The sequence below is a fragment of the Triticum dicoccoides genome, chromosome 6A (genome assembly GCF_002162155.2).
Source record: "Triticum dicoccoides isolate Atlit2015 ecotype Zavitan chromosome 6A, WEW_v2.0, whole genome shotgun sequence".
Lineage (NCBI taxonomy): Eukaryota > Viridiplantae > Streptophyta > Magnoliopsida > Poales > Poaceae > Triticum > Triticum dicoccoides.
In genome coordinates, this window is record NC_041390.1 from 192589224 (window position 1) to 192601089 (window position 11866).

Below are 11866 nucleotides of genomic sequence, written 5' to 3' on the forward strand. Positions count from 1 at the left end.
GCCGCCTCTCCGCCGCCTCTCTGCCGCCGAAGCCGCCGGTCGCCTCCGCCGCCCCGTCCCGCGCCGGCGAGCGCCGCACCGCGCCCGACCGCACCGCCCTGCTCCGGCCACCTTACCCGTAGCCCCGCCGTCCTCCTCCTCGACGCCGGTGCAACTCCGGCCACCTCCCCCAACTCCGGTGCCCTCAGGCGTCTCCGGCGAGCACTGTTCCGGCCGCCTCGGTTCGCGTGCCGCGAGATCCAGATCCATCCCCTCTCGGTTGACTTTTTCGTCCCTAACCCTAGCATTTTTGCATTCTTCCACATGCCATAACTCTGCATCCATAGCTCCGATTCATGCGTGTAGCATATCAAAATGTTCGTCTCGACGAGTATATCATTTCATCTCATTGTATCATTTTCATTTGAGCTCATCTTGATGCCCGAAATGCTGTTGGAAGAGGGCTATATGATGATTATGTCAGATCTGTTTCAGCAAATGGCCTTTTGTCATTTTTGCCATGATTAATGTGTGCATGCTATGATCCTGAGCTCTACATTGTTTTGTAGAATGCCATGCCATCTTTCCAGGGGTGTATGCCATGTATTTTTTGTGATCTTTGTGGTGACTAGCACAAGCATGCAAAGTAGCTTACTCGATGATGCAGATTTCAGGGACTTAGAATTTCACTAAGTCCTTGTCCTGATATTGTTTTTATGTCATATGTTCATGTTGTTTCCTAGTGATCCTTACCTCTTTTGAGGATGATCAGTAAGGATGTTTTGTTAATATTGTGATGCTCTATCCATCCATGTCTTTGCTTGCAATTATGGAGCACCCTAGCTTGAGTCAATCGAGCTCTACTTTTGCTATAAAATGTTCCTGGCAGATTGTTAACATGTTTTGCAATTTTGCCAAGCTTGTTGTTGTTGATCCGTGCATGCTATGTTGTTATTCTTGCCATGTCTATGCTTCTATGCCATGTCTATTTGCTGGGTGTATGCTTAGTTTATCATGCAATGCCTCGTGGTGAGTGCATCGAGCTCGTAAACATGCCTAGTCGTTATCTGTTTTGCATGCTCCAGTTTTTCACTAAGTCTCAATCTGTTTATGTTTTTGCTATGTTCACATGCTTGCAATTGTATTTTCTGATCCCTTTCGGCCCAAGATCACTAAGAGACTTTTGTTATGTGCTTTGAGTAGCTTCATGCCATGCCTATCATTGCCATGATATGTTCCTGTTGCATGTAGTTATCGTGCTCTAAACATTTCCAAGTTGAGGTCAGGTTCAATCATTCCTTTCCAAATCTTGCATATGCATCACATATCGCATCCCGCATATCATACCATGTCTGCATCATGTTGTTTGAGCATTGGACGTGGTTGATTGTGTTCCTTTTGCTTGTTGTTCTTGCTTGGGTAGAGCTGGGAGACGAGTACGTGAACGAGGAGCCCGTTGAGTTCGCTTACGAGGATCAAGGCAACTTTGAGAACTTTGCAGGCAAGATGACCATACCCTCGAAATCACTTCTATCTTTGTTTGCTAGATGCTCGCTCTTTTGCTATGTCTATGCTGCGATACGTACCACTTGCTTATCATGCCTCCAAAATTGCCATGTCAAACTTCTAACCCACCATGTCCTAGCAAACTGTTGTTTGGCTATGTTACCGCTTTGCTCAGCCCCTCTTATAGCGTTGCTAGTTGCAGGTGAAGATTGCAGATCGTTCCTTGTTGGAACATGTTTATTGTTGGGATATCACCATATTATCTTGTTTATCTTAATGCACCTATATACTTGGTAAAGGGTGGAAGGCTCGGCCTTATGCCTAGTGTTTTGTTCCACTCTTGCCGCCCTAGTTTCCGTCATATCGGTGTTATGTTCCCGGATTTTGCGTTCCTTACACGGTTGGGTTACAATGGGAACCCCTTGACAGTTCGCCTTGAATAAAACTCCTCTAGCAAGGCCCAACCTTGTTTTTACCATTCTCCACCTAGCCTTTTTCCCTTGGGTTTCGTGGACTCAAGGGTCATCTTTATTTTAAACCCCCGGGCCAGTGCTTCTCTAAGTGTTGGTCCAACCAGAGCACCGTGCGGGGCCGTCCCTTGGCAACTTGGATTACGTTGGCTTCCGTACACTTAGCTTATCCGGTGTGCCCTGAGAACGAGATATGTGCAGCTCCTATCGGGATTTGTCGGCACAGCGGGTGGTCTTGCTGGACTTGTTTTACCATTGTCGAGGATGTCTTGTAACCGGGATGCCGAGTCTGATCGGATTGTCTTGGGAGAAGGAATATCCTTCGTTGACCGTGAGAGCTTGTGATGGGCTAAGTTGGGACTCCCCTGCAGGGATTTGAACTTTCAAAAGCCGTGCCCGCGGTTATGGGCAGATGGGAATTTGTTAATGTCCAGTTGTAGATAACATGAAACTTAACTTAATTAAAATGCACCAACCGCGTGTGTAACCGTGATGGTCTCTTCTCGGCGGAGTCCGGGAAGTGAACACGGTGTTGGAGTAATGCTTGACGTAGGTTGTTCTAGGATCACTTTTTGATCATAGTTGTTCGACCGTGCTTTTGACTTCTCTTCTCGTTCTCTTCTGCGAATATGTTAGCCACCATATATGCTAGTCGCTTGCTGCAGCTCCACATCATACCTTTACCTTACCTATAAGCTTAAATAGTCTTGATCGCGAGGGTGTGAGATTGCTGAGTCCCCGTGACTCACAGATTACTTCCAAAACCAGATGCAGGGACCGATGAGGCCATTCCAGATGATATGACCGAGCTCAAGTGGGAGTTCAATGAAGACTCTCGTCGTTACTATGTTTCTTTCCCAGATGATCAATAGTGGTGTCCAGTTGGGGCGATCGGGGACCTTGTCGCATTTGGGGGTTGATCTTTATTTTGGTTCCGTAGTCGGACCTTGAGTGTTTTGGATGAATGTAATGACTTATTTATGTATTTGTGTGACATGGCGAGTGTAAGCCAACTATGTACCTTTCCCCTTTATTTATGTACATGGGTTGTTTGCGAAGATTACCTCACTTGCGACATTGCTTTCAATGCGGTTATGCCTCTAAGTCATGCTTCGACACGTGGGAGATATAGCCGCATCGAGGGCGTTACAAGTTGGTAATCAGAGCCTTCCCCGACCTTAGGAGCCCCCTGCTTGATCAAATCGTTGGCGTTGTTGAGTCTAGAAAAATGTTTTGAGTCATTTAGGATTATATATATCGGAGAGTTAGGAATTCTTTTTACTCCTCAGTCCCTTCGTCGCTCTGGTGAGGCATCCTGATGTACAGTTTTGACTCTTCTCTTCTCAAATTTCACTAAAAAAAATTTAGGATCACGCGGGTATCTTGGAATCGTTCCGATGGTTTTGTGACGAGAACATTGTTCTTGGTGCCTCCTGACATTTAGGGGTTGTGGCAGTGTCCCGGGGAGTTGAGCTCCGAGGTGTTATCGTCACAATTTTATCATTGAGATTCTGGAATACCTGAGTTTCACCGACATAGAAAATCTCTTTTATGCAGTTGTTGGTGAGATAACCTCGACGCCACCCAGTACTGGGGCGGGAGTTCGGGATTATTGCCATAACTTGTATAACGGATGCTTTTCGAAGGTTGAGGTAAATGATTTCTGAACTTTTTCTTGGTTATGTGTTGAAGGATGGGTACAACTGGATGTAGGATATGCTAGCTTTGGGTGTGAAAGTGCATTATATCGACTAGAGGAGGGGTGAATAGGCGATTTTTATGAAATTCTTCACCGAGGAATTTGCCCGTGAGGAAATTCCTTAGCGAAGAACTACTAGCAGCAGAATAAGTACTCAACAGTAAACATAACAGAATACAAGCATAGTCATCATGATGAAATGAAGACAGGCACATAGTACAGGAAGCGTAAGCACATGATAACACAGGATGAAGACAAATAGATTGAAGAAATTGAACTGAGGAAATTGAGAAAGTCTTCAGTCAAAGTCTTCAAACACAGATATGAACAAGCACACAACACAGTTATGAGGAAATGAAAGAGTTGAGGAAATAGAACCAGTAAGCTTGGTGAAGACAATGATTTGGTAGACCAGTTCCAACTGCTGTCTCAGTTGTACATCTGGTTGGAGCGGCTGAGTATTTAAACTTGAAGACACACAGTCCCGGACGCCTAGTCCTGAACACGCAGCTCAGGACACCCAGTCCTCACCGTATTCTCCTTGAACTAAGGTCACACAGACCTCGTCCAATCACTCGTGGTAAGTCTTCAGGCGACTTCCAAACCTTCACAAACTCAGTCACTCGGTGATCCACAATTCCTCTTGGATGCTCTAGACCATGACGCCTAACCGTCTGGAAGAAGCACAGTCTTCAAAGGTAACAAGCGTCGGATCCACGCAGGATCAATCTCTTCAGTGATGCTCAATCACTTGGGGTTTGTAGGTGTTTGAGTTTTGGGTTTTTCCTCACTTGATGATTTTCGCTCAAAGTCCTCGAAGGATGGGTTGCTCTCAAATGACAAGTGTCAGTTTCTCCCGGAGCAGCCAACCAACTAATGGTTGTAGGGGGCGGCTATTTATAGCATAGGGAGCAGCCCGACATGATAAGACATAAATGCCCTTCAATGATATGACCGTTAGGTGGATAGATATTTTGGCACAGCTGGCGCATAGCACAGCAACGGTCGGAATTTTGAGTAGCAAAATCCTCAGGGCTATCATGTTCCTCACTGTGTAGGCAATCCGCACTGGCGAATTCCTAACTCCTCAGTCAGGACAAATTCCTTAGAGACTAGGAGAACTTCGTCTCTGTCACTGAAGAAATTGACTGAACTGTATGAGATTTCCAATGGCTTCACTCGAAGGGATTGGTAGGTGTAGGATTTTGAGTTGAGCATCACTTGGAAATTTTTCCTTAGTATTTCCACGACCCCCATTAACAGTACGGTGTTTCCTATGACTCAAGAAAGAGAAAATGAAACTACGAAAACAAAAGTCTTCACGCTTCATGTTCCTCGAATGAATACCAAGTCTTCACGGTCACACCAATTTCTTCACTTTCAAAGTCTTCAGAAAGTCTTCAGAGATCCAAAGTCTGCAGTCGAAGAACTTCATTTTTAGGTGTCAACTTTCTCTGTAAATATCAAACTCCTCATAGACTTATAAACCCGTGTACACTCACAAATGCATTAGTCCCTTAACCTATAAGTCTTCAATACACCAAAATCACTAAGGGCCACTAGATGCACTTACAATCTCCCCCTTTTTGGTGATTGATGACAATATAGGTTAAGTTTTCAACGGGGATAAACATATGAAGTGTAAATACTGATATTGAGGAATTTGATTGCAAGATATAGAAGAACTCCCCCTGAAGATGTGCATAGTGAGGAATTTGCTTTTGAAGCAATGCACACTTGAAGAGTTGAATCATGGAGATCTCCCCCTATATCTTGTAATTCATACACGCATTTGACATATAACAGTGAAGAATTTGAAATGCATGATGAAATATGGTGACTGATGTAATTCATCATGCATGCAATAATATTAATGAGGAATAAGCATGCAGAAAAACGTATCAAGAGTATCAGAGCACCATCGGGTTTAAGTTTACAACTCGATCCAATAAAGTCTCAGAAGAACAAGAGTTGTAACTTAACAAAAAACGCCCATATAGAAAGACCCGCTTGAAGACTAACTCAAAATTCTCCCCCTTTGTCATCAAATGACCAAAAGGATCGAATATGAGGACTAACGCCCCTGAAGAATATCAAGTTGATGAAGGAGCGCCAGCGTTGTTGGGGTCGTTTGTTGTAGTAGGGCCTGCCGCAGTGTCGTCCAAGTCTTCATTTTCATCAGTGTCGCGCGATGAAGAATATGAGCTGGCCACCAGAGAAGGAACCTTGACCTTCTTGAATTTCTTCGGTGGAGGTGCAGACCAGTCAAAATCTTCATTGAGACCCATTTTATTCAGATCTTCTTCACCATACGGATGTGACAGGATTGTCCAGGTGCGACCGAAGACTTGATGGAGGTAGTAATGGTTTTTCTTCACTGCATTGTGTTTTGCAGTCATGTTGTGAAGAAGTGAACCAAACTGACGCTTAACCCATTTGTGATTTCGATCCACCTTCTGGTGAAGACTAAGCAGAAGTTCACGGCCAGTCATCACGCGCGGAGCAGTGGCTTGAGGAGTGGACTTGGGTGCATTGGCAGAGTCATGTGTGGCAGAGTCATCATTGGTGGAACAAGATGCAGCTTTGCGAAACTGACCATCCAATGGACGAATGCCTTCATCTATTACAGCTGGTGCCTTGCCCTTTCCATTAACTGAGGAATATGTCTGCTTGAGGACTTCAATTGGGGGCAAGTAGCTGAGGTGATTCTGGAAATCAGCTATGTAGTTGAGTGAAGACCTTGTCCTGAGGAATCTCATAATCCAAGGTGCATAAGGCTTCAGCTCAAACGGAGATAGTGCAACATTTGCCATAGTCCTCATGAAGAAATCGTGATAATTGACAGGAATGCCATGAACGATGTTGAATACCAGATTCTTCATGATGCCAACAATTTCCTCATCAGATGAGTCGTGGCCTTTGATAGGACTGATTGTCCTCGTAAGAATACGATAGACAGTTCTGGGCACATACAGTAATTCCTTCACGAGGAATTTGGTTCTTGGTGCTTGACTTGGCTTCAAAGGTTTCATTAGCACCTGCATGTAATGATGTGTGAGCTCAGGTTCACTGTAGATGCAGCGAGCTTCCTCAAGGGGAGGACTGAGTGGTAGAGCACGAAGCAATTCAGAGGATGGTGCAGTGTAGTGAGTGTTTTCAGACATCCAGTCCAGCACCCATGAATTCACATCTTCAGCATCTCCGGTGATGTGCAGCGTTGCATAGAATTGAAGAATCAGTTCTTCATTCCAATCGTAGATGTCAGAGCAAAAGTTTAGCAGTACAGCGTCGTGAAGAACACTGAGGACTGGTGCGAAGCACGACAGAGATTCCATATCCATGTGAGGAATATGCTCATGGTAGAAGATTTTCTCCTTGTTGAACAGCACTGAGGAATAGAAATTGGCTTGACTAGCAGTCCAGAAACGCCTCTTCCTAATGCGAGCAGAGTTATATGGGTTGTAATCTTCGAAGAATACGTGCTCGCCGAAGAAATCATCAGCCTTGAACTTTTGCTTGCGTGAGAATGGATCCTTTGGCTTCGGCAGAGGAGTGTCAGTGAGTTGCATCACGACCTTAGGAATCTCAATCGCAGGTTCTTCATGCTGAGAAATTTCGGGTTCCTCCTCAGTGGCAGTCTGCGTCATTGGTTGTTCAGCAGTAGCAGTTTCTTCAGCGCTAGTGGCTGGAATTTCCTCATGGACAGATGCAGTGGGATGAGTTTCTTCAGAGCCCATTTGAACAGTTGGTGCAGGCGACTGAGGTATTTGCTGCAGCGGTGTGAACATTGGAGAGTTTGGATGTTGACTATCCCCGAATTCATCACTGATTACGGGTGTGGAGCAGCCAACATCCACATCTTCATCTTCCATTTATTCAACGCCAGCCTCTTCAGCTATGAACTGAGGCATGGGCAAGGAGATGACATGTGTTGAAGGGATCGCATCCACTTCAATTTCTTCATCAATCTGCTCTGACGAAGCAGCAGAAGGAGTTTCTTCATCTGATCCGCTGGGGATCACATATTCTTCATCAAAAGGAACAAGGTCCTTTGATGGCCTGGTTGAGATGGGAACAACATCAATCGGATTATCAAATGAACTCGTCAAGGGCTTCATCTTCTTCGGAGCTGAAGAATTTGAAGCAGCTGATGCTTTCCTTTTCTTCACAGCAGCACGCTCTGCAGCCTTGGTCTTCTTCACATCTGATGTAGATGGAAGGATTGGAGTTGAAGTTGGCGCAGGAGCAGCTGAGGAATTTGGTTGATTTTCTTCAGGCACAACTGATGCAGTTGCCCTGATTTCTTCAGTTTCTTCAGGCGCACCACTAGTGGATGCCCTGGCAGTTTCTTCAGCGGCTGGAATGCAGTCATCAGCCCTATAAATCAGATTTTCTTCAGCAGCCTGATTTTCATCAGCAGTGCTGGCATGTTCTTCAGTAGGTTGAGCAGATGCTTCAGCCTGAGGAATTTCCTATTGCGTTGGGGCTGCAACATTGGAAGTGAAGTTATCCGCAAGTTTCACAAAATGAACCTTGGCTCCAAGCCAATCAGCGCGATATGCGTCAAAGTCATCACTGAGTTTCTTGATCTTAGTCTGAATAGTGACAAGTTCTTCAGTTGTCATAGAGACAACGTTTTTCTTCAGATAGCGCTCTTTCTTGTACTACGCTTTCTTGATTTGTCTGTCCTTCTCAAATTTCCACTTTTCTTCTTGAATGAAGTGGGTCAGCATGTGACTTTGGCCAGGAGTCAGCTTGAAGTCAGGCATGTGAGTGTTGGGGTCCTTATGCCAAACATCAATGTAGTCGAGGATCAACTTGGGATCCAAAATCAGTGGCACATTTGTTCCCTTGGCTCTAGCGGCCCTGACTTGCCTGTCTCTGATGATTTCTGCAAGTTCATCATCATCAGCTTCGTCTTCTTCAGACGGCACTTGGAAGGCAACTTGTTTCTTCTGAGGACTTGGGCGAGGACCTCGTCCAGCAGTGGCCTTTGTCTTTAGCAGTGAGGGGCCAGCTGAGGAACTTGGTGCAGCTGAGGAACTAGCTGAGACACCTGAGGCAATGGTGTAACACCCCGGATATGATTTTCCCAATATGTACTCCAACTCTTGCCGTTTCCGGCGTTAAGTTATTTTATTTTCTCGGGTTCGGGTCTTTGTCTCTGTGTGTTGTTGTCGTTGTCATGCATCTCATATCATGTCATCATGTGCATTGCATTTGCATACGTGTTCATCTCATGCATTCGAGCATTTTCCCCGTTGTCCGTTTTGCATTCCGGCGCTTCGTTCTCCTCTGGTGGTCATTTCTACCTTTCTTTCGTGTGTGGGGATTAAACATTTCCGGATTGGACCGAGACTTGCCAAGCGGCCTTGGTTTACTACCGGTAGACCGCCTGTCAAGTTTTGTACCATTTGGACTTCGTTTGATGCTCCAACGGTTAACCGAGGGACCGAAAAGGCCTCGTGTGTGTTGCAGCCCAACACCCCTCCAAGTTGGACCAAAACCTACCAAAACCCTCTCCATCATCTAGAGCGTTCGATCACGATCGCGTGGCCGAAGACCGCACCTCATTTGGACACTCCTAGCTCCCTCTACCTCTATATATAGACCCCTCCTCCAAAATTTCGGATCTCTCCCCCGAAACCCTAGCCCTCTTCTTCCTCCGTGCGCCGGACAACGTCCGCCGGCGCCGGACGTGTCCACTGTGCCCGCCGCCGCCACGTGGCTCATCCCCATTCGCCCGGCCGCCTCCCTCCACCGCCGGCCCGCCGGGCCCAAGGCCGGCCCCCGAGGCCCGCGCGCCGCGTCCCGCCGCCCGGATGCTCCCGCGCCTCCTTCCTCCCGGCCGGCCGCCGCAGACGCCATCGCCGGCGAGCTCCAGTGCTCCCTTCGGCCGGCGCCGCACTGAGCCGCCGCGGCCATCGCCGGCCCGCGCCGCCCGGCATCTTCCTCCGACCACCGGCGCCGTCCCCCGCCTCCTCCGGCCACCGGCGCTGCGGATCCGGCGTCCCTACTTCCTCCTCCGGCGAGTTCTTCAGCTCCGCCGGCCAACCTCGTTTTCCGTGCCGGCGAGATCCAGATCCAGATCCAAATTGGATCGGTTGACTTTTTTGCCCGAAACCCTAATTATTTTGCCCCTGTTCATCGCATCGTAACTCCGCATCCGTAGCTCCGTTTTGGGCATATAGCATATCAAAATGTTCGTCTCAGAGAGCACATCATTTCATCTCATTGCATCATTTTCATTTGAGTTCATCTTGATGCCCAAAATTCTGTTGGAAGAGTGCTATTTGAGTTAATTGTCAGATCTGCTGCTCCAATTAGATATTTGTCATTTTTGCCATGATTATTGTGTGCATGATATGCCCAGGAGTTCTACATGAGTTTTGTTATATGTTTTGCCATCTTTCTAGAGGTGCAACCCATGTATTTTTGTGATGTGTGTGGTGACTAGCACAAGCTTGCAAAGTGGAGCATTCGTTAATGCTGATTTCCACCAAGTCCTTGACCTGTTTATCTCATTATGCCATATGTTCATGTTGTTTCCTAGTGATCTGTGCCTCTTTTGAGGATGATCAGTAAGGATGTGTTGTTAATCTTGTAGTGCTCTATCCATCCATGTCTTTGTTTGCAATTATGGAGAACCCTACCTTGAGTCAATCGAGCTCTACTTTTGTTATTTCGTGAATCTGGACAGATTGTCTACTTGTTAGCAATTTTGCCGAGGATGTTGTAGTTGATCCGTGCATGCTATGTTATTGTTCTCGCCATGTCTAGCTTGTATTTTGTGTATTCTTGATGGGTGTATGCTTAGATTGTCATGGCTTGCTCTGTAGTGAGTGCATCGAGCTCGTAAACATGCCTACTTGATATCTGTTTCAGCATGCTCCAGTTTTCACTAAGTCTGAGAACTGATGATGTTTTTGCCATGTTCACATGCTTGCAAATGTATTTTCTGATCCCTTTTGGCTCAAGGTCACTGAGGGACTTTTGTTAAGCTCTTTGAGTAGCTCCATGCTATACTTTACTTTGCCATGTTCAGGTCCTGTAGCATATAGTTTTCATGCTCCAAAGTGTGCTATCTGATCTGAAATTCTAGACAAGTGTTAATTTCACTAGGTCTGAAATCTGTTTACCAAATGCATTTTTGCCATGCTTGTTTGAGTCTGTTAATGGATGAATTGGACGTAGCTCAGTGCTAGTCTTTTGTTAAGCATCATGAATGGATCCCTACCATTTATTTTGATGCCATGTTTGGGTGCTGTAGCATGTTCATCTTGTTGCATTTAGATGGCTACTTGCTGTAAATCGCAGAACGTGGTCATATTTGAATTGCTTGCCATTCCCAAACCGTAACTCCGATTCCGGCGTTCTTTATATCGTTTTCAAGCGATTTCAACTCATCTTTCCAGTGGCACACTTGGATTTCCAAGTTGAGTCCAGGTTCATGCATTCCTTGTCAAATCCTGCATATGCATCACATATTGCATCCCGCATAGCATACCATCTTTGCATCATATTGTTTGAGCCTTGCACATGGTTGATTGTGTCCTTGTTGCTTGTTTGTCTTGTTTGGGTAGAGCCGGGAGACGAGTTCGCTAACGAGGAGCCCGTTGAGTTTTCTTTCGAGGATCCAGGCAACTCTGACAACTTTGCAGGCAAGATGATCATACCCTCAAAATCACTACTATCTTTGCTTTGCTAGATGCTCGCTCTTTTGCTATGCCTATGCTACGATGCCTACCACTTGCTCATCATGCCTCCCAAATTGCCATGTCAAACCTCTAACCCACCATGTCCTAGCGAACCGTTGATTGGCTATGTTACCGCTTTGCTCAGCCCCTCTTATAGCGTTGTTAGTTGCAGGTGAAGATTGGAGGTCGTTCCTTGTTGGAACATTATTTACTTGTTGGGATATCATTATATTATCTTGTTATCTTAATGCATCTATATACTTGGTAAAGGGTGGAAGGCTCGGCCTTATACCTAGTGTTTTGTTCCACTCTTGCCGCCCTAGTTTCCGTCATATCGGTGTTATGTTCCCGGATTTTGCGTTCCTTACGCGGTTGGGTGATAATGGGAACCCCTTGATAGTTTGCCTTTATTAAAGCTTTTCCAGCAATGCCCAACCTTGGTTTTACCATTTGCCACCTAGCCTCTTTTTCCCTTGGGTTTCCGGAGCCCGAGGGTCATCTTATTTAAACCCCCC